The sequence below is a fragment of the Cryptomeria japonica genome, chromosome 5 (assembly GCF_030272615.1).
Source record: "Cryptomeria japonica chromosome 5, Sugi_1.0, whole genome shotgun sequence".
In the NCBI taxonomy this organism is placed as follows: Eukaryota; Viridiplantae; Streptophyta; class Pinopsida; order Cupressales; family Cupressaceae; genus Cryptomeria; species Cryptomeria japonica.
Genome location: NC_081409.1, coordinates 343,444,758 through 343,463,004, shown reverse-complemented (window position 1 = coordinate 343,463,004; position 18,247 = coordinate 343,444,758).

Genomic DNA, 18,247 nt, shown 5'->3' with positions numbered 1-18,247 from the left:
CAGACATTTTCATCCAATCTCTCGAGGGGGCATATCATTCCCATCTTGGGGCAACTCTGTATCAGTTCATCTTATCTTCTTTGAAACAATGCGACAAGCTGCATTGTCTCAAAGAGGGGCAAAATGTAGACACTCAAAATTGTCATGTCTAATTAAATAAATATTTTATTTATTTAATTATCTAAGCCTAATTCTTCTATTAATTAAATAAATTTTTATTTATTTAATTAATTCATTTATCCTCTTCTAGCCTTATTTCTCATTTAAATAAATACATTTATTTATTTAAATTATCCCTTTCTTAAATTAAATAAATATTTTATTTATTTAATTGTCCCACTTCTTCTATTAATTAAATAAATCTTTATTTATTTAATTAATTCATTATCTTTTTCTACACATGACACATGTCATTCATCTCTTATTTCATACACTACCTACCTCTTTCATTATTTTGGTATTTCTTTTACCTACCCTCTAATCCTAGCCGACCTCTCTTTTTACACCTCTCAATCTTAACCCTCCATTTCTTATTGTGTCTTCTATTTAAAGAGATGCTTTCTTCATTGTCAAACCCTAATGACATATCCTAATGACACATCCTAATGACTTATTTTGGAGTACTTGGCTACACTACAATTCCACTTGCAACCACATTCCGTTCTTTGTTGAGCTCTTGTGCATATAAAAATCTGAGAGCAAGTATATCAAGCAAGATCAATGGACATAGGAAGAATGGAGATCAAAACCCTATTGGACATGTGATGGTATAATCTTTGTGATTTTGAGTTATTTTGCATTGTCTTAGGTAATCTTCATATGTTATGGTGGATCTTTGTTGTTGTTAGGCTAGGGTTTGGTGGTTGAATTCATTTAGCCTTTCAATATTGTTATCATTGTTATCCATTTTCACCATAAACACTAGCAACTCATTTATTTAATTAAATCAATAATCTCAAGAGCATAATAATTAACTAATTACGCCAACACAAAAATAGCATCATTCACCCAATTAAATGACTAATCAAGTAAACGCAATATGCAAAATGAGGAATGATCAAACGACAACTCACAAGACAAAACACTAAAGCACTTTGACTTGCATATTAATCAAATGGGAATGACAACCAACTGACAACACTCACATGAGTGTGACTGTGGGTCAAGCTAGAGTCCAACAACTATCTCCTCCACTCCCATTGGACATATAAGGAACGCTCAGACTTGTGAAACCAAGTGGAGTCGATACCCCGTACCTACTCGGTACTTGTACCTGCAATGTCTTGCACCAAAGAACCACACGTGCATATAGACAAGTATATAAACAGACACGGCATGCACACCGATGAACGAGAATCGTGGAATTCCCTTTCTCACTAGAGTGAGTGAAGGAAAATCGTCCCCTCACATCCCATACACTTACAAACATGAAACATATAAATAACGCATCACACATATAAGGTAAAAGTGTCAGTCCATGATAATGATCCATAAAAATAACATTAATCATAAGCACTGAGATACTGAATAAAAGTATGCACCACAAATCCAGATAAAGCACGAAATAACGTCGCATAAAGTCTAAATCAATATATAATAATGTTCCACTGAATAGTCAACTAAAGTCAAATATAAATACAAAAAAGAGTCTAATCGAGGAGGGGTACTACATAATCCACTTAATAACCTCAAACCAGATTAAGTACTGGTAAACAACACAACCTAATAATTAAAAAGATAATCAATGCAAAGCAACCATACTAAATAACACCATGATTTGTACATGGAAAACCCAAAAAGGAAAAAACCACAGTGGGAAGCCTACCCACAGTCAGATGATACTTCTGCAGAAAGTATGTGTTACAATGAGGGGCCTGCACATGTAGGAAGGCACACTGCCTAGAGTGTACTACTCATTACAAAAGAGTCTCACTGAATACAAAGAGGAAACAACCATCCCAAGATAAATAGACAACAATCCAATAGAGTGAGCTGCCAGAGATAGTATCTACCATGCCTGATTACAGTCTTGGTTAAGCTCAATACCAGAGGCCTTTGACCTCTTCCTTAATATCAATTCAATCACCTATGATGGACCAAATCTCCTTCGCATATGATATTGTATTTCAAGACCACGACACACAATCTCCATGATCTACAATGAGATATTACATCATTTATATTAACCCTAAGGCCTAAACAAATTAGGTCGGCCACTTAAAAAATATTACAATAAGATCATTACATAAATCCATATTACAATGATATGCCATGTGATGAAAAAGGAATTTCAGATGTCTCTTATTGGAGAAATTAATTTTTTCATTGGGTTGCAGGTCCAGCACTTGGATGGTGGAATTTTTATCTATCAGAGTAAGTATGTCAAAGAGGTGTTCAAAATATTTTGCATGGAGGATTGTAAACCGGTTGGTACTTCGATGGTGACAGGCTGCAAATTGTCTAAACAAGATGATTCACCATCTCTTGATGAGAAAGAATACAGGTCTATGATTGGTAAATTGTATTATGTCATTCATAGCAGACCAGATATTGCACATGTTGTTGGATTGGTTGCTAGATTTCAAAAGGATCCCAAGGAGACTCACTTGGTAGTGGTGAAAAGGATATTCTGGTACCTAAAAGGCACAGTAGATTATGCTTTATGGTATCCTTATAAAGGATATTTTTCTTTGAATGTATTTACTGATGCAGATTGGGCAGGCAATGTAGATGATCGGAAAAGCACTACCAGTGGATCTTTTCTTCTTGGAAGTAGATTGGTTGCTTGGACAAGTAAGAAGCAAACTTGTGTTTCTCAGTCAACAACAGAGGCAAAGTATGTTGCAACATCAATGAATTGCACGCAAGCAATCTGGATGAGACATCTGCTTGAAGGATTCAGATTTGATATGTCTGAACTAGTAAGTATTTACTATGATAATACTAGAGCAATTATTATTTTAAACAATCATTTTCTTCATGCAAGAACTAAGCACATAGAATTGAAATATCATTTTCTAAGGGAAAGAGTACAAGAAAAACAAGTCAGAATGGAGTATGTGACAAGCAAAGAGTAGCTAGCAGATATTTTCATAAAACCATTGCCGAAGATAACATTTGAGTATCTCAGAGGTAAATTAGGGGTTAGACCCCTACTCAGAAAAAACTAGAATGCACGATGCATCAATCCAGTTGGATTCATGATAATTTTTCACTTTGGATTGATGAGATGTAGGCTACTCTGCAGGGGGGAAACTTAGATGAGTTTGCAGATATGTTGATGATAGTAGTTGCAGCTGACTTGATGATTTGTGATGCACCTTTGGCATTTTTGTCAAAGGGGGAGAAGGAATATGATTAGTCAAGAGAAGCCATATGTGTTGGTCATTTGAAGGAATTGATTATGTGTGGCATTGATGTTTTGTCATTGATGTCAACACTAGTTGTTTTGGATGCTTTACCAACCCCCATCTAGTCCCAGTAGATTGTGTGGTTTCTAGATCCAGCTTGATCCAGTATGCTCTGATATGATTTAGTTATGGAATTGGCTTACTTATGTTCATATTCAGTCAGTTGGTTTTGGTGTAGCGATCAGATGCTATCCTATTTTCTTGGAAGCTTGGTTTGTGGTTCCAGTGAGAGTTTCACCAGCAGGGCTTTGATTAAGATCTTTGATGATATGCATTAGTGGTGTGTGCAACTTTTGGTATAGATTTAGGATGTTCATGGTGATCATGTTTGAGACTTGGTGGATTGGGATCATTCCTTTAGCATTTGGACCTATATTGGATCCCGATTGATCTATGTTATGGACCAACTTAATGTAACGTGTGGATTGGACCTCTCGATGTGTTCTCGAGATGTCTTATGGTTTGGATATTATTTGTTTGGTCTAAGCATGACATGTTTTATAATTATGTAATTGGTTTATTTTCTAGTGGCTAACTTGATTGTTTGTGGTCGAGGGTTTGTATATATATGATGTAAGATCTTATTGTAGATCATATGAGGATGTATTGAGCGAATAATGTAATAATCATTCAAGTAGAGGATTTATTTGATCATTGGAGATCGATTTGGGTTTAGGTAAGAGGATTTAGTCCTCTGGTATTGAGCTTAACCAAAACCATACTTAGGCATAGGAGATCCTATCTTTGTAGTTCATTCATTCTTTTGGATTGTAGTCTGGATTTGTATGTAGTCAGTGAGACTCCTTTTGTGATGAGTAGTGCACTCTAGATTGTTGGTCGGCCTTCAATTGCAGACCCCTCAATTGTAATTCACAAACATACTGCAAAAGTATTATCTAACTGTGGGTAGGCTTCCCACCATGGTTGTTCCCTTTACCGGGTTTTCAACGTATAAATCTTTATGTCATGTGGATGGTATTTATTCTCCAGTTATTGTTTATGCTTAATTGGTTTAACTGTTATTTCTATATTTAGTATTTATGTGGATGGTAATTATTAAAGTTTTAATTGCTAAATATTCTGGTAATCTATGACAATTGATTCACCCCCCCTCTTGGTTGTCTTCTGGTTATTTGAATTGTCTAACAATTGGTATCATAGCTCTGGTCCTCTCTATAGAAAGCTTAACCACTTGAGGAAGATCCTATGGCGACTAATAGTTCAAGTTCATCCAGTTCATCTAGAGCTATCTTTTGGATAGATATTCATAGGTGTGATGGAACAAATTATACTGTACGGAAGATTTAGATGGAGACTCATCTGAGATGTCTTAGTAAGGAGATTTGGGAGATTACACAAAATGGTGTTACACCTCATAATCCGGCATCTGGCAATCCTCCTCTGGAAAACTTGGATAAGGAGCTTGAGAATGATTGTAGAGAAAGAGAATCCCCCTTGTGTGCACTTTTTGATCAACAAATAATAGGATTAACTGACAAATCATCTGCAAAGGTTATATGAGATAAGTTGGAGACTCTTAATGAAGGTGACCCTACTGCGAAGATTGATAAACTTGATGGGTACTAGGTGAGATATGAAAACCTAAAGGTAGAAGAAGATGAAAAGATAATTGCATTCATGGAAAGGGTAAATGATATTGTTATGGGAATTCAATATTGTGGTGGAACTTTGACTGAAGATGAAATTGTTTCTAAAGTTTTGAGAGCCCTACGACCGGCTTATAAGATAAAGGCTACTGCAATTAATGAATTGAGAACAATGGCTAATACTTCTATCAATAGAGATACCTTGGTTGGGAAATTGTTTGCTTTTGAGCTTGAAGAATTTGGACCTTCTGGAGCTATGAAGTTTGAACCTTCTTTTCATGCATCTGCATCATCAACTAGTAAGCAAGATTGGAAAGCTTTATATGCAAAGGAATTGGATGATATGAAGGGAGAAGATGATCAGTTTGAGCATCTTAAAGCACTATTTTATAGAAGAGTACCTAAAGGAACAACAGGAAGTAATTATGAAGGAAAAACAACTTTTAAATGTTTTGTATGTAATAAGATTGGTCATTTTGCATCTAGATGTCCTGAAAGGAATTCAATATTTGAAGAAAGAGTTAGAAGATCTTTTAAGCTTAACCCTAGATATCAGAACAAGTATAAGTATAGGAAAAACAAAGATAAACCATGCTACATAGCGGATGAGAAAGGTATTACTGACTCTGATAATGAATTGGTAGAAGACTCTGCTAGTGGTTCCAGCAATGGGAAGAAATGGGTGTTCCTTGCTATCAAGGAAGATGATCCAGTACTGGAAGAGAATGTACTTGAAGAGAAGGCACTTGCTGCTAAAATTGAAGACAAGGATGAATGGGTAATTGACAGTGGATGTTCACATCATATGACTCAAGATAAAAGGAAGTTTCTATCTTTGCAAGACTTTGATGGTGGTCTGGTTAGATTTGGAGATGACAAAGAATGTATGATCAAAGGAAAAGGAACTATATGATTGGCTGGTAAGCACAATACTGATAATGTTTATTTTTTTGAAGGTTTGAAGCATAATCTTTTGAGTGTAGGAAAATTGGTGGATAAGAGATTTTAATTACAGTTCAAGGATGGAAAATGCAAAATCATTAACATATCTGGTTTGGAGATTGCAACCGGTACATAGACACAGGGTAATTTATTTCATTTGAATTCCGGTGAGAAGACATGTTTGATTGTACAAATTGATGAGAGTTGTGTATGGCATAAAATTCTATGTCATGTGAATTTTGATTGCATTGTAAAGGTCAGTTCAACTAGGGAAGTTAGAGATATACCTAAGATTGTGAAGCCCTATAATCTAGTATGTAAAGAATGTCAAATGGGTAAACAGGTTAGAACCTCTTTTTAGAGTATACAAGATAAATCTAATAATGTTCTTGATCTTATTCATACAGATTTGTGTGGCCCTACTAGAGTTAAAAATTTTCAAGATGATACATATTTCATGTTAATCATTGATGATTATTCTAGAATGATGTGGCTTACGTTTCTAAGGGAGAAATCTGAGGCTTTTGAAAAATTTTAAATCTTTAAAGCTGAAGTGGAAAATGAGAAATGATTAAATATTAAATGTTTTGAGGTCAAATCATGGTGGAGAATTCACATCCGATGAGTTTAATAAATTTTGTGAGAAGCATGGTATAAGGAGACAATTTTCTTCTCCTCGGACACCTCAACAGAATGGAGTTGTGGAAAGGAAGAACAAAACTATCTTGAATTCTGTTAGAACAATGATGATGGAAGCTAGTCTACCTTGTATCTACTGGAGAGAAGTAGTGAGCACAATGGTTTATGCATTCAATAGAGTACATATCAAAGGAGAAACCCATAAGACACCTTGTGGATTATGGTTTGGCAATACACCTATAGTTAAGTATTTCAAAACATTTGGTAGTAAATGTTATATCAGGAGAGATCATATCAATGGAAAATTTGATCCTAGATGTGATGAAGGCATATTTCTTGGTTATTCTAATGAAAGAAAAGCATATATGTTGGTATTTGCATGAACATTGCATTAATGATATGTTATATTGTCATTGATGTCAATTAAACTGGTAATGATATTAATAATGTTGTTGATATTGTTGTTATTGTTGATATTGTCTTGTAACCAGTAGGAAGAGCTTTGTGAAGCTTATTGTAAACCGGTATGTAAGTTTGTGAGTTGAATCGGTAATCAGAGTAAAAGGTTAAACCCTTTCTATGTTATGTAGCCGGTAAACCCTACCAGTTATTTTTGTTAAACCCTAACAAATTAAGGTTTTTGAATTGGCTATGTTGGTTGAGTGGTAATGATGGTTACACGTAAGGTCATTGTATGAAGACAATTTCAAAATTTTTTGGCATATTTGTTTGTCTAGGTGTTGTTGTAAATAATTATTCATCATGGATATTATTACACTATACTTAAGTTTACTTAGGTACATGCATTTCATAGTAGTTTGGGTATGAGACACTTGGGTGTTTGTACCACATTGGGATAGTGTGTGGAGGAGAATTTCCACCTTTTATGGTGTTGATCTTGTTACTACTCTATCATATCCACTTATTGTGGAGTGATAATTCCACCTTCGGTGGGTGATCCACCTCATGTGGAATATTTTAATGTTTCTTCTACCTACCTACCCTTGTTTCTTATTGAGCCACATGTCATGTTTCTGTGCTCACATATCCATATAGCCTTGCCTATATAAGTAGGCTCATCTACATTATTTGTATCGACAACAATGGGAATTCATTGAACATCTTCTAATGATCCATCAGTATTTTCATCTTGATAGAATACAATTTATTCCTATCATATATTTTGTCTCTCTTATTTGTGCTTTCCATTACCTCTAGATCTTGGCAAAATCTCACACTAGGGAATAAACAAAATCTATTTGCATCTAATGCAAAACTCTTGATGAGTTACTAAGCTCAATGAAGTGGTAATCAAGGAGAGGTTGAGGTTTTCTTGATTGATGTGTAGATATTGCTATAAAATCCAATAGTCATGCTTGTACTGACTTTTTTGTAATCTCAATGAGAGGATTATATTTTTGTTGTGTTACCGACCTAATTGATTTTTATTTAAGGTTGATGAATTTGTTTTATTTTAGAGTTGGCAAGAGTTGGCAAAAATCAGTTGAGTGTGTGATTACTGAACCAGAGAATGAGTTTGCAGTTTGAGTAAAGGCAGTTAGAAGCTTAAATGGATCTAATCAAGCAAATGTAGTGCTATTCAGATAGAGGAAGAAACTCCTATTGTTTTCTAACAATTACAACAAAATTGAAATCCCCTAATAGGGTAAGCTCTAACAAGCTTGGTTACTTATTAAATCCTCTGACAAGGTGGTCCATTAGGTTGGATTTTTAAATTCTCTACTGAGGTTACTCCTTACAAGGTATTTACTTTTAACAATGCATTTGTAGTCAATCCCTTAACGGGGTGATTCCTAATAGGATCAGTTCTTAACAAGACTTTTTGTAAAAGCTTTAACAGGCTTTGCTCCTAACAAGGCAAACTTAAAAAAAGTTCATATATTATCTTGTGAGTCTCATCTCACCGTGGTTTTTACCTATTTGGGTTTTCTACATATAAATACTTGTGTCATTTGGTGAATATTTTTGTGGTTATGATCTTATGATTGATTTGATTAACTATTTCTGATAAGGCATGATAACTAGATACATTGAGAAGTGAAGCATTGGCATATGATAAAGCATTTGGATGTTTACAAGTTAAATGTTGTTTACTCTTAAGTTGTTGTAATAGTCAACCAACATTCTTACGAGCATTGATCTTGACAGTGGTATTTCATTGATAAGATTACTTTGCATGTTTGAGTTTGAGTTTGGGAAGTTTGTATCAGTTTTTCTAGTTACTTATTCACCCCCCCCCCCTCAGTAATCTAATGGATACTTATTCTTTCATCACACTATCAATTGGTATCAGAGAAATTCAGGTTCTCTAAGGTCAAAGCCTAAAATCTTGAGGAAAATATCTGCCAGATCATGATGAAGAAGGTCCAAAGTTCAATAGAGAAAACTATAGGATAGGGAGCGATAGAATGAAAATTTACATCAAGAGTCTGGGAAGTCAGTATTGGGATCATATAGATACTAAGTATATTGTACCTACTAGAATTCTGACTGATGATCAGAAGAAAGAACAACAAGAAAATCATCAAGCATTGGAGGCTATTATCAGTTCCTTGTCTGATGTTGAATATATAAATGTTTATGGCCTTGAAACTACATATGAAGTGTGGAAAAAATGAAGAGATTTATAGCGGTGATGAACATGTTAAGATTGCTAAAGAAGAGAATTTAAGAGGAAAGTTTAATGACATGAGGATGTCTGAAGGTGAGAATATCCAATGGTATGGTTAAAGGATAAAAGAGATAGTTGGTGAAATTAAGAGTGCAAGAGGGAAAGTAGAAGATGCCATAGTAATTAGTAAGGTACTGAGAACCCTGCTACCGATCTATGTTATTCGAGTTGTAGCTATTCAGGAGCTGAAGTCCATTGACGAAAATAAGGTAACTCTTGACTCCATCATTGGAAATCTTACTGATTTTGAATTAAATGGTTATGATGGTAGTGTATTAAAATTTGAATCTACATTTAGAGCTTCTGTTTCTAACCCATCTATGAGAAAAAGTAGAGATACTAGTCATGATTATGAATCTAGATCTAGCAGAGTTGTTGATGATAAAGATAGTTTAATGGAGCTTGAAGCATTATTGGCAAAGCGATCGCCTAGAGGCACTGGTAAATACAAAGGAAAATTACCTTTAAAATGTTTTTCATTCAACCAAATTGGTCACATAGTGGCTAATTGTCCTAATGGTGAAAATGAACACAAGAGAGATAAATTCATGAAGTATAAGGGAAAAGGCAAAAGAGATTGTCTTATTGCTATTGATAGTGGTATCACTGATGAAGAATCTGATGATGATGCTAGTGAAGATGTTGTGTTTGTAGCTATTAAGGAGGAGATATCAAACCATAAGGCATTAGTACCTAGGATGGATAACTCTGATGATTACATCATTGATAGTGGTTGTTCACATCATATGAGCGGTGATCGGAGCAAATTTCTTCCCTTGAAAGAGTTGAATGGCATTGTTGTTATATTTGGCAATGTCTCACTCTGCATGGTTAAAGGTAAAGGAGTTATTTCTCTTAATGCGAAGAGAAGTGCAAATGATGTCTACTAGGTTGAAGGACTAAAGCACAATCTTTTGAGTGTGGCACAACTTAATGACAAAGGATACCCATTGGAGTTTAAAAATGGTATGTACAAAATCTTTGACAACAAAGGTGAATTGATTGAAACCGGTAAATAAACTAAAGGTAACCTATTTCATCTTAATTCTAAAGTTAGAAACTATTTTATTGCTAAAATAGATGATAGCTGGCTTTGGCATAGGAGATTTTTTCATATAAACTTTGATAACATTGTTAAAGTGAGTAAGTCCAAGATAGTGAGAGGTTTGCCTCAGTTAGACAAATCAGTTAATGCTCTTTACAAAGAATGTCATTTAGGAAAGATGACTTCTTCAACTTTCAAAAGAAAATCCTTTTTAGTAGAGCACTTGTTAGATTTGGTTCATACAGATCTTTGTGGACCAATAAGAACAAAAAGCATTCAAGGTGATATATGTTTTATGATTCTCACTGATGATTTCTCAAGGATGATGTGGGTCATATTATTGAAGGATAAGATTGAAGCTTTTGGTAAGTTCAAGGCATTCAAGGCCTTAGCAAAGAAAGAGAGAGGTAAGAAGATAAAATGTCTAAGGACAAATCAGGGTGGTGAATTTACTTCTGAGGAATTCACTAGGTACTGTGAAGAGAATTATATCAAATGGAAGCTTTCTACACTAAGGACACCATAGCAGAATGGTATCACAAAAAGGAACAAATGGTCAATTGTTGAAGCTGCTAGGACAATGCTGATATAAGAAGGTGTAGCAAAAACCTTTTGAAGAGAAGTTGTCAGCACAACTTTCTACACAATGAACCGAGTTCTGGTAAAGAGAGGTAAGGAAAAGACTCCTTATGAATATTGGTATGGAAGATCACCTGATGTTAATTATTTTAAGATATTTGGAAGCAAATGTTTTATTAAAAAAGGTGATTACACTAGAAAATTTGAGGATAAGAGTGATGAAGGTATATTTCTTGGCTATTCCACCAAGAGTAAGGCCTACAAATGTTTTAACAACACGGACACAGAGAATTGTTGAGAGTGCTGATGTTCAAGTGGATGAATTTTTTGAAGTCTTAGAAGGAACCAGTTCAGAGAAAAAGATGAAGATCCTTTCATTTTGTTTTTGGAACCAGAAACTGTGAAATTTGAAACTCGCAAAGCAAATTCTGATGTACCAGTTCAACCAGAACAAATAAATTCAGAAGAAGATGATGACAATGAAGAAGCTGAATATAAAGATAATGATCATGTAATTCCTAGATATGTGAGATTGAATCACAATCCTGAGTAGATTATTGGAGATAAGGATGTTGGACTACTAACCAGAAGAAGAATCAGAGAGAATTCTTGCATGATCTCCACTATTGAACCAAGAACTTCTAAGGAGGAATTTGGTGATGATCATTGGGTTAAAGCTACAAAGGAGGAATTGGATCAAATTGAGAAGAACACTTGGATCCTAGTACCCCGACCAATAAATAAGAATGTTATAGGCACTAAATGGGTATATAGGAACAAGTTGAATAAAGATGGTGTTGTAATTCGCAATAAGGCAAGATTAGTCTGCAAGGGTTATGCACAAGAAGAAGGAGAATATTATGGAGAAACTTTTGCACCAAAAGAAAGACTAGAAGGTGTCAAAACTTTACTTGCATTTGCAGCCCATACAAAAGTTCAAGGTATATCAAATGGATGTTAAGTCTGCATTTTTGAATGGGATATTGGAAGAAGAGGTATACATAGAGCAACTAGATGGTTATGCTTTGACTGATGAGAAAGACATGATATGCAAATTGCATAAGGCTTTATATGGATTAAAGTAGGCACCCAGAGCATGGTATAAAAGGCTTCATACACATCTAATGAAAATAGGCTTTATAAGAACCAGTGATGATAGTAACATATATCTCAAGTCTGAAGGAGATGAAATACTACTCAGTGAAGTATTTGTTGATGATATTATATTTGGAGGTAATGATGTCATGAGCAATAGTTTGGCAGATGAAATGAAAAATGAGTTTGAAATGTCTTTAGTAGGGGAAATAAAAAAATTCATAGGTTTGCGTATACAACAAATGAAGAATGGTATTTTCATTACACAGTCTAAGTATGTGAAAGAGGTTTTGAAGACATTTGGCATGAGTGACTATAAACCAGTTGGGACACAAATGGTTACAAGTTGTAAGTTGTCCAAGGAAGATGAATCTCAGTATGTTGATGAGAAGGAATACAGGTCAATGATTGGCAAATTGCACTATGTTGTTCACAACATACTAGATATAGCCCATGTGGTTGGCATAGTTGCTATATTCCAGAAGAATCCTAAGGAGACACACCTTATAGAAACCAAGAGAATCTTTAGATACCTAAAAGGTAGTGTTGACTATGGATTATGCTATCCATATGGAGTAAAATTTGATTTAAAGGCATACACAGGTGCTAATTGGGCAAGAAATGTGCTAATTGGGCAAGAAATGTTGATGATCGGAAAAGCACAACCGGTGGAGCATTTTTTCTTGGAGGAAGGCTTGTTTCATGGAGTAGTTAAAAGCAGAGTTGTACTTCACAATCTACTACTAAAGCTGAGTATATTGCAGCTTATATGAATTGCACACAGGCTATTTGGATGAGGCACATTTTGGAAGGTTTTAAGATGAAGATTTCAAAACCTATAAAGATTTTATGTGATAACACAAGTGCCATGAATATTTCCAAGAATCTTTTTTTTCACACACGAACCAAGTACATTGAATTGAAGTATCATTTCTTGAGGGAAAAATTTTAGAGAAAAGATGTTATCTTAGAGCATGTTTCTACCAAGGAGGAGCTTGCCGATATTTTTACCAAACCTCGGCCTAAGACTACTTTTGAGTATCTTAGAAGTTAGTTAGGGGTATCCCTCTTCATGAAATTAGTTGAACATGATGTTGACTACATCAGTCCCTGAATAACTTGCAAAATTTTACAAGGGTTGATGTAGAAGTGGATGTATTCCACAGGGGGAGCATCAAGTTGTAGTATGTTGTTGATAGATAGTGTAATTTTAACATTCCATATTTTACTTTCAATTTGGCATTGCTGTCAAAGGGGGAGAAGAATTATGTGATTATGAGAAGGAAAACCAATGACAGACTAAAGATAGTGAAATCATGTGAATACTTGGTAATGTAAACTAGGATTCCTATTCACAATCACAGGAGCAAAGAAATGGTGTTGATATTTTGTATTGCCATCAATGCCAATGGGGGAGATTGTTGGCATTTGCATAAAGATTGCATTAATGATATGTTATGTTATCGATGATGTCAATTTAACTGGTAATGATATTAATAATGTTGTTGATACTGTTGTTATTATTGATATTGTCTTGTAACCAGTAGGAAGAGATTTGTGAAGGTTATCGTAAACCGATATGTAATTTAATAAGTTGAACCGATAATCAGAGTAAAAGGTTAAACCCTTTCTATGTTATGTAACCGGTAAACCCTAGCCAATTAAGGTTTTTGAATTGGTTATGTTGCTTGAGCGATGATGATGGTGACACGTAAGGTCATTGTATGGAGGCAAGTTCAAAATTTTTTTGCACGTTTGTTTGTCTAGGGAATGAACAAAATGTATTTGCACCTAATGCAAAACACGTGCTGAGTTATTGAGCTCGATGAATCAGTAATCAAGGAGTGGTTCAGGTTTTCTTTATTGATGTGTAGAGTTTTCTATAAAATCCAACAGTCATGCTTGTACCAACTTGTTTGTAATATCGATGAGAGGATTAGATTTTTGTTATGTTACCGACCTAATTGATTTGTATTTAAGGTCTATGAAGTTGTTTTGTTTTAGAGTTGGCAAGAGTTGGCATAAATCTGTTGAGTGTGTGATTGCCAAATTGGAGAATAAGTCTATAGTTTGAGTAAAGGTAGATAGAAGCTTAAATGGATCTGATCAAGAAAATGTAGTTCTATTCACTCAGATCAAGAAAATCCTATTGTTTTCTAATAATTAAAGCAAAATTTAAATCCCTTAACCGGGTAAGCTCTATCAAACTTGATTACTTATTAAATCCTCTAACAAGGTGGTCCATTAGATTGGATTTTCAAATCCTCTACTGAGGTTACTCTTTACCGGGTGATTCCTAAAAGGATCAGTTCTTAATAGGACTTTTTGTAAAAGCTTTAACAGGCTTGGTTCCTAACAAGATGAACTTCAAAAGTGTTTAGATATATTATCTTGTGAGTCTCATCTCACCGTGGATTTTACCTATTTGGGTTTTCCGTGTATAAATACTTGTGTCATGTGGTGAATGTTTTTATGGTTATGGTCTTATGATTGATTTGATTAACTATTTATGATAAGGCATGGTAATCGGATGCATTAAGAAGTGAAGCATTGGCATATGATAAAGCATTTGGATGTTTACAAGTTAAATGTTGTTTACTATTAAGTTGTTGTAATAGTCAACCAGTATTCGTATGAGCATTGATCTTGATAGTGGTATTTCATTGATAAGATTTGCATGTTTGAGTTTGAGTTTGGGAAGTTTGTATCAGTTTTTCTAGTTACTAATTCACCCCCCCCCCCCCCTCACAGTAATCTACCAAATACTTATTCTTTCATCATACCATCATATAGATGTTATAACAAGATATTGTAGAGAATTTTGGAGAGTGTTAATGTCAAGGTGGATGAGCTAAATAGAAGTCAAATAAGAGTTTATGAGCAAGAACCGACAGTGGAAATAATAACATCTGAACCAGTATTACCTTTACCAGAACAGAGTGTTGAACGAGTTACTTTAGCACTATCATAAAATTCAATAGTAACTGAACAACTGGGAAGAGGAATAGAGAGTCAAAAGACTCCTAGGTATGTGAGATTGAATCATTCAGAAGATCAAACCATTGGGGATAAGAACAATGGAGTGATGACAAGAAGAAAACTGGTAGCTAATGAGGTATGTTTAATTTCTCAAGTTGAACTGGTATCAGTAATTGAAGCATGTAAAGACGAATGTTGGTTGGAAGCTATGGAAGAAGAATTAGATCAGATTGAGAAAAATAACACATGGACTTTCGTTCCCCAACCTAAAAATAAGAATGTTATTGGAACTAAATGGGTTTTTAGGAATAAATTGAATGAGGATGGTCAAGTTGTAAGGAATAAGGCTAGATTAGTTTGTAAAAAGTATTCTCAGAAGGAAGGAATTGATTATGGAGAGACTTTTGCACCTATAGCTAGGATTGAAGTTGTAAGATTATTTCTTGGCTATGTTGCCCATAAGAACTACAAGGTTTATTAGATGGATGTCAACTGTGCATTTTTTAATGGGGATCTTGATGAGGAAGTTTATATTGAGAAACTTGATGGTTATTCACTTTTAGATGATAAAAACATGGTTTGCAGGTTAAGAAAAGTTTTATATGGATTGAAACAAGCACCTAGAGCTTGGTATACAAGGTTGGATAAATATCTTTTGAAGCTTGGTTTTACTAAGGGTAATGCTGACAGTAATTTATATTATAAGATCATTGATGATGATATACTGATTATTGAAGTATTTTTTGATGACATTATTTTCAGAGGTGAAGATAAGCTATGCATAGAATTTTCAAAGAATATGGAGAAAGAATTTGAAATGTCTATGATTGGGGAAATGAAAATTTTCTTAGGTTTGCAGATTACTCAAACTGACAAAGGTATTTTCATCTGTCAAACTAAGTATGCTAGGGAATTGTTGAAGAAATTTGGTATGGGAGACTCTAAACCGGTAAGTAATCCTATGGTTACAAGTGAGAAATTGACAAGGAGAGATGTTTTTTCATTGGTAAATCCTACAAGATACAAATCTATGATTGGAGGTCCACTTTATTTGACTCAGACAAGGCCTGACATAATGAATGTTGTTTGTATTTCATCTAGATATTAGAGTTATCCTAGAGAAAACCATGAGAGTGCAGTGAAAAGGATTTTTAGATACTTGAAAGGTACATTAGAATATGGTTTGTGGTACCCTAAGGATGGTGACTTTACTTTATGTACATATACAAATGCTGATTGGGATGATGATGTTGATGATAGGAAAAGTACTTTTGGTGGAGATTTCTTTCTTAGAAAGAAAGTTTCATGGATCAACAAGAAACAATCATGCACTTCTTTATCTACTACTAAAGCTAAGTATGTTGATGCTGCTACTAACTATACACAAGTTCTATGGATGAAGCAAATGTTGAAGGATATCAAAGTGCATTACACTAGATCAGTAGTTATTCACTGTGACAACTCTACTGCTATTGATATATCAAAGAATCCGATATTTCATTCTAAGACTAAGCACATATCTATCAGGTATAACTTTTTGAAGGAGAAGGTGGAAGAAAATGAATTTAGACTGGTTTATGTGAACACTAAAGAATAGATTGTAGATATTTTCACCAAACCTTTATGTAAAGAATCATTTGAGTACCTGAGAGACAGGTTAGGGGTTTTTGCCCCTTCGATAGAAAACTGATGGATTCTTTTTGGCATCAGTCCGATATGCATTATCTGAGATATCATTCATTATGGCATTGATGTGGGGATGCTACTGCTCTGAGGGAGTAGTTAGCTTTGTTTTTCAGTGGTTTATGTTTTTTCTTTGATATTTATGTTAAATTTCTAGCATTGATGTCAAAGGGGGAGAGATATTGATGTGAAAAACTTAAGAAGTCTTATACATTAGGGGGAGAGATATATGTGTAAAATAGATCTTATAGAGATATCATTCACAAGGGGAGTTTGGTCTTTATTTGAGAACTTCATTGCTATATGTTTATGTGGGAGATTGTTGGACATCTTCCATTAGGGAGACTTGTTTAGCATTTCTTGTTACTTAGATGGTTTTTACATCTAGTGTTGCCATCAATGCCAAAGGGGGAGATTGTTGGCCATTTGGAGGAATTGATTATGTGTTGCATTGATGTTTTGTCATTGATGTCAACACTACCTATTTTGGTTGCTTTACCAACACCCTTATGGTCCTGATAGATTGTGTGGTTTCTAGATCCGGTATGATCTGGTATGCTTCGGTATGATTTGGTTATGAAATTGTCTTACTCATGTTCATATTCAATTAGTTGGTTTTGGTCTGGTGATCGGATGCTATCCTGTTTGATTGGAATCTTGGTTTGTGATTTCGGTGAGGGTTTCACCGAAAGAGCTTTGATGAAAATCTTTGATGGTATGCATAAGTGGTATTGGTGAAGCTTTTAGTATGGATTAAGGATGCTTATGGTGATCATGTTTGAGACAAGATGGATTGGGATCATTGCTTTAGCATGTGGACCTATATTGGGTCCTGGTTGATCTAGGTTATGGAACAAATTAATGTAACATGTGGATTGGACCTCTTGATGTGTTTTCGATATGTCTTATGGGTTGGATATTATTTGTTTGGTCTAAGGCTGACATGTTTTATAATTATGTAATTGGTTTATTGTCTGGTGGCCGACCTGATTGTTTATGGTTGAGGGTTTGTATATATATGATGTAAGATCTTATTGTAGATCATATGAGGATGTATTGAGCGAATAATGTAATAATCATTCAGGTAGGGGATTTAGTTGATCATTGGAGATCAAGTTGGGTTTATTTAAGAGGATTTAGTCATCTGGTATTGAGCTTAGTCGGAACTCTACTCAGGCATAGGAGATCCTATCTTTGTCGTTCATTCATTCTTCCGGATTGTAGTATGGATTTCTATGTAGTCAGTGAGACCCCTTTTGTGATGAGAAGTGCACTCTAGGTTGTTGGCCTTACTGCAAGTGCAAGTGCCCCTCAATCATAATTCACATACTTACTGCAGAAGTATTATCTTACTATGGGTAGGCTTCCCACCATTTTTTTTTTCCACATATAAATCTTGGTGTCATGTGGATGGTATTTATTCTTTGATTATTGTTTATCCTTAATTGGTTTAACTTCTATTTCAATATTTGGTTTAAGAATTTTGGTATTAATATTTTAGGTTCTGATATTAAAATTGTAATTGCTAAATGTTCTAGTAATCTGTGACAACTGATCCACCCACCCCCCCCTCTCA